Below are 17,083 nucleotides of genomic sequence, written 5' to 3' on the forward strand. Positions count from 1 at the left end.
GTACGAGAGTTCTGGAAGCGTTACTTTGAATTATCTCAGATCGTGAAAGAATTCGAAAGTAACTTTATAGCTCGTGCTGCACCAATATCTAAAGAACCCTAGCAAATGGCTTCAGTTGAACTCAAGGAGATAAAAGTTCGATTCCAAGATTTGTTAGACAAAAACAAATCAGACCAAGTGCCTCTTCTTGGGGAGATTCAATCTTATTGGTACAGAAGAATGGTGAAAGTACAAGATAGTGTGTCATTCGACAAAGTACTATATGAGATCAAGAACAAATGTCATCTTTTAAGAATAGATGACCTTTTCTATCAGTTAAAAGGAGCTAAGATCTTTTCGAAGCTCTATCTAAGATCAGACTATCACAATTGAAGGCCAAGGCAGAGAATATTCCTAAAACAGCCTTAAAAAGAAAAGGGTATGGACACTATGAGTTCATGATAATACCTTTTGGCATGACCAATGCTCCAGCAACATTCATAGAACTCATGAACAGAGTGTTCAAGAAAATTCCTCGGCAAGTTTGTGGTAGCATTTATTGAAGACATTCTTGTATATTCAACAAGTGAGAAAGACCGCAAGGAAGATCTTCGTCTTGCTCCACCGATGCTCAGAGAAAAATAACTAAATACTAAATTTAAGAAATGTGAATTTTGATTAAAAAATGTCACATTCTTCGGTCATATAATATCTGAAATGGGCATATCAGTGGATCACCAATAAGGTGGAGGTAATCATAGACTGGCCTTGATCGAATACTGGAATAGAAATTTGAAGTTTTCGGGATTATTTGGCTATTAAGAAAATGTGTTGAAGGATTTTCTTCCGCTCACCAAGCTCACTCAGAAGAACTCTAAATTCAATTAGAGTGAAGAATGTGAGAAGAGTTTTTAGATCTTGAAAAAGAAACTCGTTTCTACGCTAGTATTAGTACTTCCTGAAGAAGGCAAGAATTTCACAATTTACAATGATGCATCAAAAGAGGATTGTGATGTGTTCTCATTCAAGAGGGCAATTAATTGCCTATGCATCGATGAAATTAAAACCATGTGAGCAAAATTATCCAACACATGATAGTGAATTAGCCACAATTATATTTGAGCCAAAGATCTAGAGAATCAATTTCTTTAGTGTCAAATGTGTGAAATTTATCAATCACCAAAGCCTCAAATACTATTCACACAAAAGGAATTAAACATGAGACAAAGACGGTGGATCGAACTATTGAAGATATTTTAGGGCGTGTGCCATGGACCTCGGACTCCAATAAACACCCCCCTTTGATTGAATTTGCCGATAACAATAATTATCATGGAAGTATTGAAATCAGAGAGAAAGCTATCATGGTACTTGAATTGTTGATAAAGTAGCTATTATCAAGGAAAAACGCAAGGCAGCTCATGATCGACAAAAGAGCTGGGCTTATTTAAAGTGAAGACCGTTGGAGTTTGAAAATGGTGTGAAAGCTTATGTTAAAGTTTCCCCAATGAAAGGAGTGGTTCGATTCAGCAATTCTAGAAAGATAACTCCAAGATATGCCGGACCCTTCGAAATACTGAGAAAAATGGGAAACCTAGCTTATCAGCGGGCTTTACCACCAGGCATGTCAAGGATTTACAACGTCTTCCATGTCTCACAGCTAAGGAAGTATGTCTCATATCCAAGTAGCATTCTTGAAATTGAACCGCTACTAATCAAAGGAAATGTGAACGAGGAAATGAAATATGAAGAAGTCCTTATTCAAGTAACACCAAATACCAAGTGCTGAGATGCCGAACAATTCCATATGTCAAGATACAATGGTCGAATCATATGGAACGAGAAGCAACTTGGGAATTTGAAGAACGTATGCGCACTCGGCACCCTCACTTTTTAAAGATTTATCTAACTCAAGTTTCGAGGACGAAACTTCCAATAAGGAGGGTGGGATGTGAGAACCCGGATTTTTCAAAGCAAAGCACCTCAAAAAGCTCGAAAAGTAGCTCAAAAAAAAGCTGAGGCAATGCAAAACCTTGAGAATTGAGGGTACGCCACTCGGAAGAGGAAACCCTTACCTCACAAGCTAAAACCCTCAGCTCAAGGAAGCTCCAAGATTCTTGGAAAAGAAACCCCATGCTCATGAGCTCAATCTTTTAGCTCAATGAAGCTCATTCTTTCTTGTCCTAAAAGAATAAAAAAAATAGAGCTAGGAGGAGAGCTAAAGCATTGGAAAATTTTAATGTGCAAGAAATTACCCTTGAGTAAACCAAGGAGAAGAGCTAAAGGATTGGACATATTTATGACCATTGAGTTAACCAAATAAGGAGCTAAAAGAACTAAAGGTTTGGAAAAACTTATTATACAAGTGATGACTATTGAGTTAACCAAGAAAGGGAGCTAAGGGAAGAGCTAAGAGGCTTGGACCAATTTATTGTGCAAGAATGGACTCTTTAGTAAACCAAGGTGACCTTTGATGCTTGAGTTAACCTTGACCACATTGATGGCTTGCTTGGGCTCCAATATTTCGGTCATGGGGATGGGAAAAGACCATACTTCACCTATAAATACCACCTCAACATGCTAAAGAAATCACACCCAAAAATCAGCAAGAAAAATTGGCTCCTTTCCCTCCAAAACCACCTCTCGGCTGTCGCTTGCAAGAAGAAAGAAGGAGGAGTTGTTCCGGCTTTTCAATGCTGTGATTTGCTATCCACATCGTTGTGAAGATCATCTCCTGGTTCGGTCATCACTTGGCCGAAATTCAACAAGTTTCGTTCGCCAAAGTTCTGCACATTTCGAACCGTAACTTCGAGAGTACTGTAAGTGGGTTTTTGATATGTATATTCGTTTGTATTTTTAAATCTTTAATATATAAGTTATGACATGCATGAATGTGTCCTCTTTTTTTGAAAACAGCATGATGACCGTCTTTTAAAATTTCGATCGATTATGTGTTTTCCTCTATGCTTCGAAATTCGTTGGTTCCGCTGAATCCGTCTGAAACTCTGATATCTGAAAACTCTGATAAATTCTGTCTGGTAAACTTTGAATTCTGTGTTGCACTATTACAACTCGATTTGAAATGGGACGAGAATTGTAATTCTGTCTGGCCCCCATTGGTGGGTATAAAACCATGTTCTGTCTGGCCCCCATCGGTGGGTATAAAACCGTGTTCTGGCCTCAACCCTTAGAGGACTAACATATTGGGGACAATTTGACCATGGAAATGAGATGAGTAACAGTGTTCTGTCTGTTCCGATCTGTTCTGTTCAGAATTGTTCTGATCTGTTTCTGAACTGCTCTGAATCTTCTGATAACCTCTGTCTCATATTTATTTCGTTTCTGTTATGATGAGTTAAAAGTGATAAGATTTGATAGTTTGTTAAAGAAATGTTTTAAAGATTAAGTTCTATATGTATCATTGGAAATCGATCGACCCCCACTTGCTGAGTGTTTCCCAAAACACTCACCCCTTACAAATTTCAGATTAAAATGAAGAGTAACTAAATGAGGAGGAACAAGAAGCCTTCTGGGGATGGTTGCCGATGAGCAAGATACAAGAAATCAAGACTTTATTTTCCTTTTGTTCAGTTTTCGCATTTGCAACTCTGATTATTCTTATTCTATTGTCAATGTAAAGACAATGTTTTATTTATGAAAAAGACTGGTTTTAGTCATTTCGATACGAGGCGTAATTGTTTAAAACTAATTGTTAAAACAATGCCGGATGTCACATGCTCTTCGAACACGGGGCGTGACAACTTCCCGGGGGTGACCCATCCTAGTACTGCTCTCGCCCAAGCACGCTTAACTTCGGACTTCTGATAGGATCCGGTGCATTAGTTCTGGTATGATCGCACTCGACATTGAGTGGATGTTTATTCTTATATCCCTCGAGTACGTGTGGAGCGCGCGGCGATGGACAACACGCGGCACTGCTCTCGCCCAATAAGAACCATGAAGTTAAGAGTTCTGGCGCGATGGCAGAGCTAGGATGGGTGACCTCCCCGAGAAGTCCTCGTGTCGCGACGGTTTACGTAAATTATGGCTAAACAGTCGAAATAATTGTTTTTAATGAGTTAACCGTCTCCGGAGTAATCTGCATCATACCCTTCCGCACAGAACCGGCTCGCGAAAATAAAAATCGCTAAATGTTCCCAGAAAATAGAAATAAAATAAGAAGAAGAAAATAGCGAATGTAAAGATGTTATTATGCCTGGGATACGATAAAATGGATCCGAAATCGAATTTCGGACTTCCTAAGGGGATTTCTCGAGGAAACATAAGCTTAACAGAAGTGGAAAATCGTAAATTAGTGGGTCTTAAAGAAGGAATTCGGCTAAAATCTCGTCAGCTCATTGCGGAGTAATGAGTCTCGTTCGTTTGCCCGTTTACAATCAAATTAAGCTAAAATTTTGTCCAAATCCGGCAGTGCCCGAGCTACGTTGATTTCACATGTCTTATCTGGTCCCAATCGAGATTCAGATGATTTGAGCCGAAAATTATCTGTCAACAAGTAATCAAAAATCGAAAAACACAAAAAGGGGTGCAACATGAGGACTTCCCAAGGGGTTACCCATCCTAGTACTGTTCTCGCCCAAGCACGCTTAACTTCAGAGTTCTGATGGGATCCGGTGCATTAGTGCTGGTATGATCGCGCCAGACATTGAGTGGGATGTTTATTCTTATATACCTCGAGTACGTGTGGCGCGGGCGGAGATGGACAACACGCGGCACTTCTCTCGCCCAATCAGAACCATGAAGTTAAGCGTTCTGGCGCAATGGCAGAGCTAGGATGGGTGAATTCCCCGGGAAGTCCTCGTGTCGCGACGGTTTACGTAAATTATGGCTAAAACTGTCAAAATAATTGTTTTTAATGAGTTAACGGTCTCCGGAGTAATCTGCGTCATACCCTTTCGCACAGAACTGGCTCACGACAACAAAAATCGCTAAAGGTTTCCAGAAAATAGAAAAAAAAATAAGAATAAGAAAATAGCGAATGTAAAGCTATTATTATGCCTGGGATACGATAAAATGGAACCAGAATCGAATTTCAAACTACCTAAGCGGATTTCTCGAGGAAACGGAAGCTTAACAGAAGCGAAAAATCGCAAATTAGAGGGTTTTAGAGAAGGAATTCGGTTAAAATCTCGTTAGCTCATTGCGGAGTAATGAGTCTCGTTCGTTTGCCTGTTTACAATCAAATTAGGCTACAATTTTGTCCAAATCCGGCAGTGCCCGAGCTACTTTGATTTCGCATGTCTTATCTGGTCTCGATCGAGATTCAGATGATTTGAGCCAAAAATCGTCTGTCAACAAGTAATCAAAAATAAAAAAACACGAAAAGGGGCGCAACACGAGGACTTCCCAGGGGGTCACCCATCCTAGTACTGCTCTCGCCCAAGCAAGCTTAACTTCGGAGTTCTGATGGGATCTAGTGCATTAGTGCGGGTATGATCGCACCCGAAATTGAGTGGGATGTTTATTCTTATATCCCTCGAGTACGTGTGTAGCGTGCGGCGATGGACAACACGCGGCACTGCTCTCGCCCAATCAGAACCATGAAGTTAAGCGTTCTGGAGCGATGGCAGAGCTAGGATGGGTGACCTCCCTGGGAAGTCCTCGTGTCGCGACCGTTTACTTAAATTATGGATAAAACAGTCGAAATAATTGTTTTTAATGAGTTAACCGTCTCCGGAGTAATCTGCGTCATACCCTTCCGCAGAGAACCGACTCACGACAACAAAAATCGCTAAATGTTTCTAGAAAATAGAAAAAAAATAATAAGAAGAAAATAACGAATGTAAAGCTATTATTATGCCTGGGATACGATAAATGGAACCAGAATCGAATTTCGGACATCCTAAACGGATTTCTCGAGGAAACGGAAGCTTAACAGAAGCGGAAAATCCCAAATTAGAGCGTCTTAGAGAAGAAATTCGGCTAAAATCTCGCCAGCTCAGTGCGGAGAATGAGTCACGTTCGTTTGCCCGTTTACAATCAAATTAGGCTACAATTTTTTCCAAATCTGGCTGTGCCCCGAGCTACGTTGATTTCACATGTCTTATCTAGTCCCGATCGAGATTCAGATGATTTGAGCCAAAAATCGTCTATCAACAAGTAATCAAAAATAGAAAAACACGAAAAGGGGTGCAACACGAGGACTTCCCAGGGGGTCCACCCATCCTAGTACTGCTCTCGCCCAAGAACGCTTAACTTCGGAGTTCTGATTGGATCCGGTGAATTAGTGCTGGTATGATCGCACCCGACATTGAGTGGAATGTTTATTCTTATATCCCTCGAGTACGTGTGGAGTGGGCGGCGATGGACAACACGTGGCACTGCTCCCGCCCAATCAGAACCATGAAATTAAGCGTTCTGGCGCAATGGCAGAGCTTGGATCGGTGACCTCCCTGGGCAGTCCTCGTGTCCCGACCGTTTACGTAAATTATGGCTAAACAGTCGAAATAATTTTTTTTAATGAGTTAACCGTCTTCGGAGTAATCAGCGTCATACCCTTTCGCACAGAACTGGCTCACGACAACAAAAATCGCTAAATGTTTCCAGAAAATAGAAAAAAAATAATAATAAGAAAATAGCGAATGTAAAGCTATTATTATCCCTGGGATACGATAAAATGGAACCGAAATCAAATTTCGGACTTCCTAAGCTGATTTCTCGAGGAAACGGAAGCTTAACAGAAGCGGAAAATCGCAAATTAGAGAAGGAATTCAGCTAAAATCTCGTCAGCTCATTGCGGAGTAATGAATCTCGTTCGTTTGCCTGTTTACAATCAAATATGGCTACAATTTTGTCCAAATCCGACAGCGCCCGAGCTACGTTCATTTCACATGTCTTATCTAGTCCCGATCGAGATTCAGATGATTTGAGCCGAAAATCATCTGTCAACAAGTAATCAAAAATAGAAAAACACGAAAAGGGGTGCAACACGAGGACTTCTCAGGGGATCACCCATCCTAGTACTGCTCTCGCCCTAGCACGCTTAACTTCGGAATTCTGATGGGATCCGGTGCATTAGTGCTGGTATGATCGCACCCGACATTGAGTGGAATGTTTATTCTTATATCCATCGAGTACGTGTGGAGCGGGCGGCGATGGACAACACGTGGCACTGCTCTCGACCAATCAGAACCATGAAGTTAATCAGTCTGGCGCGATGCCAGAGCTAGGATGGGTGACCTCCCTGGGAAGTCCTCGTGTCGCGACCGTTTATGTAAATTATGGATAAAACAGTCGAAATAATATTTTTTAATGAGTTAACCGTCTCCGGAGTAATCTGCGTTATACCCTTCCGCACAGAGTCGGCTCACGACAACAAAAATCGCTAAATGTTTCCAGAAAATAGAAAAAAAATAAGAAAAAGAAAATAGCAAACGTAAAGCTATTATTATGCCTGAGATACGATAAAATGGAACCGGAATTGAATTTCGGACTTAGAGAAGGAATTTGGCTAAAAGGAAACGTAACAGAAGCGGAAAATCGCAAATTAGAGGGTCTTAGAGAAGGAATTTGGCTAAAATCTCGCCAGCTCATTGCGTAATAATGAGTCTCGTTCGTTTGCCTGTTTAAAATCAAATTTGGCTACAATTTTGTCCAAATTCGGCAGTGCCCGAGCTACGTTGATTTCACATGTCATATCTGGTACCGATCGAGATTCAGATGATTTGAGCCCAAAATTGTCTATCAACAAGTAATCAAAAATAGAAAAACACGAAAAGGGGTGCAACACGAGGACTTCCCAGGGGGTCACTCATCCTAGTACTGTTCTCGTCCAAGAACGCTTAACTTCGTAGTTCTGATGGGATCCGGTGCATTGGTGCTTGTATGATCGCACCCGACATTGAGTGGTATGTTTATTCTTATATCTCTCGAGTACGTGTGGAGCGGGCGGCGACGGACAACACGCGACACTGCTCTCGCCCAATTATAACCATGAAGTTAAGCGTTCTGGCGTGATGGCAGAGCTAGGATGGGTGACCTCCCTGGGAAGTCCTCGTGTCGCGACCGTTTATGTAAATTATGAGTTAACCGTCTCCGGAGTAATCTGCGTCATATCCTTTCGCACAGAACTGGCTCACGACAACAAAAATCGCTAAATGTTTCCAGAAAATAGAAAAAAAAATAGTAATAAGAAAATAGCGAATGTAAAGCTATTATTATGCTTGGGATACGATAAAATGGAACCGCAATCGAATTTGGGACTTCCTAAGCGGATTTCTCGAGGAAACGGAAACTTAACAGAAGCGGAAAATAGCAAATTTGAGGGTCTTAGAAAAGGAATTCGGCTAAAATCTCGCCAGCCCATTGCGGAGTCTCGTTCGTTTGCCCGTTTAGAATAAAATTAAGCTACAATTTTGTCCAAATCCCGCAGTGTCCGAGCTACGTTGATTTCACATGTCTTATCTGGTCTTGATCGAGATTCAGATGATTTGAGCCGAAAATCATTTGTCAACAAGTAATCAAAAATATAAAAAAACGAAAAGGGGTGCAACACGAGGACTTCTCAGGGGATCACCCGTCCTAGTACTGCTCTCGCCCAAGCACGCTTAACTTCGGAGTTCTGATGGGATCCGGTGCATTGGTGCTGGTATGATCGCACCCGACATTGAGTGGGATGTTTATTCTTAAATTCATCGAGTACCTGTGGAGCAGGCGGCGATGGACAACACGCGGCACGGCTCTCGACCAATCAAAACCATGAAGTTAAGCGTTCTGGCGCGATGGCAGAGTTAGGATGGGTGACCTCCCTGGGAAGTCCTCGTGTCGCGACCGTTTACGTAAATTTTAACTAAAACAGTCGAAATAATATATTTTAATGAGTTAACCGTCTCCGGAGTAATCTGCGTCATACCCTTCCGCACAGAACCGGCTCACGACAACAAAAATCGTTAAATGTTCACAGAAAATAGAAAAAAAATTAGAAGAAGAAAATAGCGAATGTAAAGCTATTATTATGCTTGGAATACGATAAAATGGAACCTGAATCGAATTTCGGACTTCCTAAGCGGATTTCTCGAAGAAACGGAAGCTTAACAGAAGAGGAAAATCGCAAATTAGAAGGTCTTAGAGAAAAAATTCGGCTAAAATCTCATCAGCTCATTGCGGAATAATGAGTCTCGTTCGTTTGCCAGTTTACAATCAAATTATGGTACAATTTTGTCCAAATCCGGCAGTGCCTGAGCTACGTTGATTTAACATGTCTTATCTGGTCCAAATCGAGATTCAGATGATTTGAGCCGAAAATCGTCTGTCAACAAGTAATCAAAAATAGAAAAACACGAAGAGGGGCGCAACACAAGGACTTCCCAGGGGGTCAGCCATCCTAGTACTGCTCTCGCCCAAGCACGCTTAACTTCTGAGTTCTGATTGAATCCGGTGCATTAGTGCTGGTATGATCGCACCCGACATTGATTAGGATGTTTATTCTTATATCTCTCGAGTACGTGTGAAGCGGGCGGAGATGTACAACACGCGGCACTGTTCTCGCCCTATCAGAACCATGAAGTTAAGCGTTCTGGCACGATGGCAGAGCTAGGATGGGTGTCCTCCCTGGGAAGTCCTCGTGTCACGAGCATGTACGTAAATTATGGCTAAAACAGTTGAAATAATACTTTTAATGAGTTAACCAACTCTGGAGTAATCTGCGTCATACCCTTCGGCACAGAACAGGCTCACGACAACAAAAATCGCTAAATGTTCCCAGAAAATAGAAAAAAAATAAGAAGGAGAAAATAGCGAATGTAAAGCTAATATTATGCCTGGGATACGATAAAATGGAACCGGAATCAAATTTCAAAATTTCTAAGCGGATTTCTCGAGGAAACGAAAGCTTAAAAGAAGCGGAAAATCGCAAATTAGAGGGTCTTAGAGAAGGAATTCGGCTAAAATCTCTTTAGCTCATTGCGGAGTAATAAGTCTCGTTCGTTTGCCCGTTTACAATCAAATTAGACTACAATTTTGTCCAAATCCGGCAGTGCCCGAGCTACGTTTATTTCACATGTCTTATCTTATCCCGATCGAGATTCAGATGATTTGAGCCGAAAATCGTTTGTCAACAAGTAATAAAAAATAGAAAAACACGAAAAGGGGCAACACGAGTACTTCCCAGGGGGTCACCCATCCTAGTACTGCTCTCGCCTAAGAACGCTTAACTTCGGAGATCTGATGGGATCCGGTGCATTAGTGCGGGTATAATCGCACCCGACATTGAGTGGGATGTTTATTCTTATATCCCTCGAGTACGTGTGGCTCGGGCGGCAATGGACAACACGCGGCACTGCTCTTGCCCAATCAAAACCATGAAGTTAAGCGTTCTGGCACGATGGCAGAGCTAGGATGCGTGACCTCCCTGAGAAGTCCTCGTGTCGCGACCGTTTGCGTAAATTATGGCTAAAACAGTCGAAATAATTGTTTTAAATGAGTTAACAGTCTCCGGAATAATCCGCGTTATACCCTTCCGCACAGAACCAGCTCACGACAACAAAAATCGCTAAATGTTCTAAGAAAATAGAAAAAAATAAGAATAAGAAAATAGCGAATGTAAAGCTATTATTATCCCTGGGATACGATAAAATGGAACCGAAATCGAATTTCGGACTTCCAAAGCGGATTTCTCGAGGAAACGGAAGCTTAACAGAAGCGGAAAATCGCAAATTAGATGGTCTTAGAGAAGGAATTTGGCTAAAATCTTGTCAGCTCATTGCGGAGTAATGAGTCTCGTTCGTTTGCCCGTTTACAATCAAATAAGGCTACAATTTAGTCCAAATCCGGCAGTGCCCGAGCTACGTTGATTTCACATGTCTTATCTGGTCCCGATCGAGATTCAGTTGATTTGAGCCGAAAATCTTCTGTCAACAAGTAATAAAAAATTGAAAAACACGAAAAGGGGTGCAACACGAGGACTTCCCAGGGGGTCACCCATCCTAGTACTGCTCTCGCCCAACCACGCTTAACTTCAGATGTCTGATGGGATCCGGTGCATTAGTTTTGGTTTGATCGCACCCGACATTGAGTGGGATGTTCATTCTTATATCCCTCGAGTACATGTGGAGCGGGCGGCGATGGACAACTCGCGGCACTGCTCTCGCCCAATCATAACCATGAAGTTAAGCGTTCTGGCACGATGGCAGAGCTAGGATGCGTGACCTCCCTTAGAAGCCCTCGTGTCGCGACCATTTACGTAAATTATGGCTAAAACAGTCGAAATAATTGTTTTTAATGAGTTAACCGTCTCCGGAGTAATCTGCGTTATACCCTTCCGCACAGAGCAGCTCACGACAACAAAAATCGCTAAATGTTCTAAGAAAATAGAAAAAAATAAGAATAAGAAAATAGCGAATGGAAAGCTATTATTATCCCTGGGATACGATAAAATGGAACCGAAATCGAATTTCGGACTTCCAAAGCGGATTTCTCGAGGAAACGGAAGCTTAGCAGAAGCGGAAAATCGCAAATTAGATGGTCTTAGAGAAGGAATTTGGCTAAAATCTCGTCAGCTCATTGCGGAGTAATGAGTCTCGTTCGTTTGCCCGTTTACAATCAAATAAGGCTACAATTTAGTCCAAATCCGGCAGTGCCCGAGCTACGTTGATTTCACATGTCTTATCTGGTCCCGATCGAGATTCAGTTGATTTGAGCCGAAAATCTTCTGTCAACAAGTAATAAAAAATTGAAAAACACGAAAAGGGGTGCAACACGAGGACTTCCCAGGGGGTCACCCATCCTAGTACTGCTCTCGCCCAACCACGCTTAACTTCAGATGTCTGATGGGATCCGGTGCATTAGTGTTGGTTTGATCGCACCCGACATTGAGTGGGATGTTCATTCTTATATCCCTCGAGTACATGTGGAGCGGGCGGCGATGGACAACTCGCGGCACTGCTCTCGCCCAATCATAACCATGAAGTTAAGCGTTCTGGCACGATGGCAGAGCTAAGATGGGTGACCTCCCTGGGAAGTCCTCGTGTCGCGACCGTTTACGTAAATTATGGCTAAAAGAGTCGAAATAATTGTTTTTAATGAGTTAACCGTCTCCGGAGTAATCTGCGTCATACCCTTCCGCACGGAACCGGCTCATGACAACAAAAATTGCTAAATGTTCTAAGAAAATAGAAAAAAATAAGAATAAGAAAATAGCGAATGTAAAGCTATTATTATCCCTGGGATACGATAAAATGGAACCGAAATCGAATTTCGGACTTCCAAAGCTGATTTCTCGAGGAAACAGAAGCTTAACAGAAGCGGAAAATCGCAAATTAGAGGGTCTTAAAGAAGGGATTCTGCTAAAATCTTGCCAGCTCATTGCGGAGTAATGAGTCTCGTTCGTTTGCCTTTTTACAATCAAATTAGGCTAAAATTTTGTCCAAATCCGGCAGTGCCCGAGCTACGTTGATTTAACATCTCTTATCCGGTCCCGATCGAGATTCAGATGATTTGATCCGAAAATCGTTTGTCAACAAGTAATCAAAAATAGAAAAACACGAAAAGGAGTGGCAACACAAGGACTTCCCAGGGGGTCACCCATCCTAGTACTGGTCTCGCCCAAGCACGCTTAACTTTGGAGTTCTGATGGGATCCGGTGAATTAATGCTTGTATGATCGCACCCGACATTGAGTGGGATGTTTATTTTTATATACCTCGAGTACGTGTGGCGCGGGCGGCAATGGACAACACGCGGCACTGCTCTCGCCCAATCAGAACCACGATGTTAAGCGTTCTGGCGCGATGGCAAAGCTAGGATGGGTGACCTCCCTAGGAAGTCCTCGTGTCGCGACCGTTTACGTAAATTATAGCTAAAACAGTCGAAATAATTGTTTTTAATGATTTAACCGTCTCTGGAGTAATCTGCATCATACCCTTCCGCACAGAACCGGCTCGCGAAAATAAAAATCGCTAAATGTTCCCAGAAAATAGAAATAAAATAAGAAGAAGAAAATAGCGAATGTAAAGATGTTATTATGCTTGGGATACGATAAAATTAAGCCAGAATCGAATTTCGGACTTTCCAAGCGGATTTCTCAAGGAAACAGAAATTTAACAGAATCGAAAAATCGCAAATTAGAGGGTCTTAGAGAAGGAATTCAGCTAAAATCTCGCCAGCTCATTGCGGAGTAATGAGTCTCGTTCGTTTGCCCGTTTACAATCAAATTAGGCTACAATTTTGTCCAAATCCTGCAGTTCTCGAGCTATGTTGATTTCACATGTCTTATCTTGTCCTGATCGAGATTCAGATGTTCTTAGCCGAAAATCATCCGTCAACAATTAATCAAAAATAGAAAAACACGAAAAGGCATGCAACACGAGGACTTCCCAGGGGGTCACCCATCCTAGTACTGGTCTCGCCCAAGCACGCTTAACTTCGGATTTCTGATGGGATCCGGTGCATTAGTGCTGGTATGATCACAACAAACATTGAGTGGGATGTTTATTCTTATATCCCTGAAGTACGTGTGGCGCGGGCGGCGATGGACTACACGCGGCACTTCTCTCGCCCAATCAGAATCACTAAGTTAAGCGTTCTAGCGTGATGGCAGACCTAGGATGGGTGACCTCCTTGGGAAGTCCTCGTGCCGCGACCGTTTACGTAAATTATAGCTTAAACAGTCGAAATAATTGTTTTTAATGAGTTAACCGTCTCTAGAGTAATCTGCGTCATACCCTTCCGCACAGAACCGGCTCACGTTTACAAAAATCGCTAAATATTCCCAGAAAATAGAAAAAATAATAAGAAGAAGAAAATAGCGAATGTAAAGCTATTATTATGCCTGGGATACGATAAAATGGAACCGGAATCGAATTTCGGACTTCCTAAGCGAATTTCTCGAGGAAACGGAAGCTTAATAAGAGCGGAAAATCGCAAATTAGAGGGTCTTAGAAAAGGAATTCGGCAAAAATCTCGCCAGCTAATTGCCGAGTAATGAGTCTCGTTCGTTTGCCCGTTTACAATCAAATTAGGCTACAATTTTGTCCAAATCCGGCAGTGCCCGAGCTTCATTGATTCAGATGATTTGAGCCGAAAATCGTCTGTCAACAAGTAATCAAAAATAGAAAAACACGAAAAGGGGTGCAACACGAGAACTTCCCAGGGGGTCACCCATCCTAGTACAGGTCTCGCCCAAACACGCTTAACTTCGGAGTTCTGATGGGATCCATTGAATTAGTGCTGGTATGATCGTACCCGACATTGAGTGGGATGTTTATTCTTATATCCCTCGAGTACGTGTGGAGCGGGCGGCTATGGACAAGACGCGGCACTGCTCTCGCACAATCGGAACCATGATGTTAAGCGTTCTGGCACGATGGCAGAGCGAGGATGGGTGACCTCCCTGGGACAGTCCTCGTGTCGCAACCGTTTACGTAAATTATAGCTAAAAGAGTCGAAAAAATTGTTTTTATTAAGTTAACCATCTCCGGAGTAATCTACGTCATACCCTTCCGCACAAAACCGGCTCACGACAACAAAATCGCTAAATGTTCCCAAAAAATAGAAAAAAATAAGAAGAAGAAAATAGCGAATGTAAAACTATTATTATGCCAGGAATACGATAAAATGTAACTGGAATCGAATTTCGGACTTCCTAAACGGATTTCTCGAGGAAACGGAAGCTTAACAGAAGCGGAAAATTGCAAATTAGAGGGTCTTAGAGAATGAATTCGGCTAAAATATCACCAGCTCATTGCAGAGTAATGAGTAGAGAAGGAATTCGGCTAAAATCTCACCAGCTCATTGCAGAGTAATGAGTCTCGTTCGTTTGTCCGTTTACAATCAAATTAGGCTACAATTTTGTCCAAATCCGGCAGTGCCCGAGCTACTTTGATTTCACATGTCTTATCTGATCCGATCGAGATTTTGAAGATTTGAGCCAAAAATCGTCCGTTACTAATTAATCAAAAATAGAAAAACACGAAAAGGGGTGCAACACGAGGATTTCCCCGGGCGTCACCCATCCTAATACTGCCCTCGCCCAAGCACGCTTAGCTTCGGAGTTCTGATGGGATCCGATGCATTAGTGCTGGTATGATCGCACCCGACATTGAGTAGGATGTTTATTCTTATATATCCCTCGAGTACGTGTGGAGCGGATGATGATGGACAACACGCGGCACTGCTTTCGCCCAATCAGAACCATGAAGTTAAGCTTTCTGGCGCGATGGCAGAGCTAGGATGGGTGACCTCCCTAAGAAGTCCTCGTGTCGCGACCGTTTACGTAAATTATGGCTAAAACAATCGAAAAAATTGTTTTTAATGAGTTAACCATCTCCGGAGTAATCTGCGTCATACCATTCCGCACAGAACCGGCTCACGTTTACAAAAATCGCTAAATATTCCCAGAAAATTGAAAAAAAAATAATAAGAAGAAAATAGCGAATGTAAAGCTATTATTATGCCTCGGATACGATAAAATGGAACCGGAATCGAATTTCGGACTTCCTAAGGGGATTTCTAGAGGAAACGGAAGCTTAACAGAAGCGGAAAATCGCAAATTAGTGGGTCTTAAAGAAGGAATTCGGCTAAAATCTCGCCAGCTCATTGCGGAGTAATGAGTCTCGTTCGTTTGCCCGTTTACAATCAAATTAAGATAAAATTTTGTCCAAATCCGGCAGTGCACGAACTACGTTGATTTCACATGTCTTATCTGGTCCCGATCGAGATTCAGATGATTTGAGCCCAAAATCGTCTGTCAACAAGTAATCATAAATAGAAAAACACGAAAAGGGGTGCAACACGAGGACTTCCAAGGGGGTCACCCATCCTAGTACTGCTCTTGCCCAAGCATGCTTAACTTCGGAGTTCTGATGGGATCCGGTGCATTAGTACTGGTATGATCGCACCCGAAATTGAGTGGGATGTTTATTCTTATATCCTTCGAGAACGTGTGGAGCGGCGGAGATGGAGAAAACGCGGCACTGCTCTCGCCTAATCAGAACCATGAAGTTAAGCGTTCTGGCGCGATGGCAGAGCTAGGATGGGTGACCTCCCTGGGAAGTCCTCGTGTCGCGACCGTTTAGTTAAATTATGGATAAAACAATCGAAATAATTGTTTTTAATGAGTTAACCGTCTCCGGAGTAATCTGCGTCATACCCTTCCCACAGAACCGCTCAAGACAACAAAAATCGCTAAATGTTCCCAGTAAATAGAAAAATTTTAAGTAGAAAAAAATTGCGAATGTAAAGCTATTATTATGCCTGGGATACGATAAAATGGAACCGGAATCGAATTTAGAACTTCCTCTCAAGGAAACAGAAGCGGAAAATCGCAAATTAGAGGGTCTTAGAGAAGGAATTCGTCTAATACTCGCCACCTCGTTGCGGAGTATTGAGTCTCGTTCGTTTGCCCGTTTACAATCAAATTAGGCTACAATTTTTCCAAATCCGGCAGTGCCCGAGCGACGTTGATTTCACATGTCTTATCTGGTCCCAATCGAGATTCAGATGATTTGAGCCGAAAATCGTCTGTCAACAAGTAATCATAAATAGAAAAACACGAAAAGGGGTGCAACACGAGGACTTCCAAGGGGGTCACCCATCCTAGTACTGCTCTTGCCCAAGCATGCTTAACTTCGGAGTTCTGATGGGATTCGGTGCATTAGTACTGGTATGATCGCACCCGAAATTGAGTGGGATGTTTATTCTTATATCCTTCGAGAACGTGTGGAGCGGCGGAGATGGAGAAAACGCGGCACTGCTCTCGCCTAATCAGAACCATGAAGTTAAGCGTTCTGGCGCGATGGCAGAGCTAGGATGGGTGACCTCCCTGGGAAGTCCTCGTGTCGCGACCGTTTAATTAAATTATGGATAAAACAATCGAAATAATTGTTTTTAATGAGTTAACCGTCTCCGGAATAATCTTCGTCATACCCTTCCCCACAGAACCCTCAAGACAACAAAAATCGCTAAATGTTCCCAGTAAATAGAAAAATTTTAAGTAGAAAAAAATTGCGAATGTAAAGCTATTATTATGCCTGGGATACGATAAAATGGAACCGGAATCGAATTTAGAACTTCCTCTCAAGGAAACAGAAGCGGAAAATCGCAAATTAGAGGGTCTTAGAGAAGGAATTCGTCTAATACTCGCCACCTCG

General features: G+C 42.3%; 16 non-coding genes and 1 pseudogene across 16 annotated transcripts; all 17 read right to left on the minus strand.

The window, feature by feature from the left end:
• Positions 1-3,721: 3,721 nt before the first annotated feature.
• LOC142512749 (5S ribosomal RNA) lies at positions 3,722-3,841 on the minus strand (annotated as a pseudogene).
• Positions 3,842-4,522: 681 nt separating this feature from the next.
• On the minus strand, positions 4,523-4,641 carry LOC142506630 (5S ribosomal RNA). Its single transcript, XR_012804917.1, has one exon. It is a non-coding gene; the product is annotated as a 5S ribosomal RNA (ribosomal RNA).
• Positions 4,642-5,325: 684 nt separating this feature from the next.
• On the minus strand, positions 5,326-5,444 carry LOC142515661 (5S ribosomal RNA). The gene has a single exon (XR_012811495.1). It is a non-coding gene; the product is annotated as a 5S ribosomal RNA (ribosomal RNA).
• Positions 5,445-6,126: 682 nt separating this feature from the next.
• Positions 6,127-6,246, minus strand: LOC142507156 (5S ribosomal RNA). The gene has a single exon (XR_012805418.1). It is a non-coding gene; the product is annotated as a 5S ribosomal RNA (ribosomal RNA).
• A 672-nt stretch (positions 6,247-6,918) lies between these two features.
• Positions 6,919-7,037, minus strand: LOC142513430 (5S ribosomal RNA). The gene has a single exon (XR_012809377.1). It is a non-coding gene; the product is annotated as a 5S ribosomal RNA (ribosomal RNA).
• A 680-nt stretch (positions 7,038-7,717) lies between these two features.
• On the minus strand, positions 7,718-7,836 carry LOC142510369 (5S ribosomal RNA). The gene has a single exon (XR_012808485.1). It is a non-coding gene; the product is annotated as a 5S ribosomal RNA (ribosomal RNA).
• A 646-nt stretch (positions 7,837-8,482) lies between these two features.
• Positions 8,483-8,601, minus strand: LOC142513800 (5S ribosomal RNA). The gene has a single exon (XR_012809727.1). It is a non-coding gene; the product is annotated as a 5S ribosomal RNA (ribosomal RNA).
• Positions 8,602-9,284: 683 nt separating this feature from the next.
• LOC142507543 (5S ribosomal RNA) lies at positions 9,285-9,403 on the minus strand. The gene has a single exon (XR_012805798.1). It is a non-coding gene; the product is annotated as a 5S ribosomal RNA (ribosomal RNA).
• Positions 9,404-10,083: 680 nt separating this feature from the next.
• LOC142507981 (5S ribosomal RNA) lies at positions 10,084-10,202 on the minus strand. The gene has a single exon (XR_012806215.1). It is a non-coding gene; the product is annotated as a 5S ribosomal RNA (ribosomal RNA).
• Positions 10,203-10,884: 682 nt separating this feature from the next.
• On the minus strand, positions 10,885-11,003 carry LOC142508382 (5S ribosomal RNA). The gene has a single exon (XR_012806596.1). It is a non-coding gene; the product is annotated as a 5S ribosomal RNA (ribosomal RNA).
• A 681-nt stretch (positions 11,004-11,684) lies between these two features.
• Positions 11,685-11,803, minus strand: LOC142506479 (5S ribosomal RNA). Its single transcript, XR_012804770.1, has one exon. It is a non-coding gene; the product is annotated as a 5S ribosomal RNA (ribosomal RNA).
• Positions 11,804-12,486: 683 nt separating this feature from the next.
• On the minus strand, positions 12,487-12,605 carry LOC142509460 (5S ribosomal RNA). The gene has a single exon (XR_012807633.1). It is a non-coding gene; the product is annotated as a 5S ribosomal RNA (ribosomal RNA).
• A 683-nt stretch (positions 12,606-13,288) lies between these two features.
• Positions 13,289-13,407, minus strand: LOC142516422 (5S ribosomal RNA). Its single transcript, XR_012812217.1, has one exon. It is a non-coding gene; the product is annotated as a 5S ribosomal RNA (ribosomal RNA).
• Positions 13,408-14,060: 653 nt separating this feature from the next.
• LOC142507705 (5S ribosomal RNA) lies at positions 14,061-14,179 on the minus strand. The gene has a single exon (XR_012805954.1). It is a non-coding gene; the product is annotated as a 5S ribosomal RNA (ribosomal RNA).
• Positions 14,180-14,910: 731 nt separating this feature from the next.
• On the minus strand, positions 14,911-15,029 carry LOC142516689 (5S ribosomal RNA). Its single transcript, XR_012812471.1, has one exon. It is a non-coding gene; the product is annotated as a 5S ribosomal RNA (ribosomal RNA).
• Positions 15,030-15,715: 686 nt separating this feature from the next.
• Positions 15,716-15,834, minus strand: LOC142515062 (5S ribosomal RNA). The gene has a single exon (XR_012810925.1). It is a non-coding gene; the product is annotated as a 5S ribosomal RNA (ribosomal RNA).
• A 657-nt stretch (positions 15,835-16,491) lies between these two features.
• On the minus strand, positions 16,492-16,610 carry LOC142517598 (5S ribosomal RNA). Its single transcript, XR_012813335.1, has one exon. It is a non-coding gene; the product is annotated as a 5S ribosomal RNA (ribosomal RNA).
• Positions 16,611-17,083: the final 473 nt, after the last annotated feature.

Source organism: Primulina tabacum, chromosome 10 (genome assembly GCF_025594145.1).
Source record: "Primulina tabacum isolate GXHZ01 chromosome 10, ASM2559414v2, whole genome shotgun sequence".
Taxonomy (NCBI): Eukaryota; Viridiplantae; Streptophyta; class Magnoliopsida; order Lamiales; family Gesneriaceae; genus Primulina; species Primulina tabacum.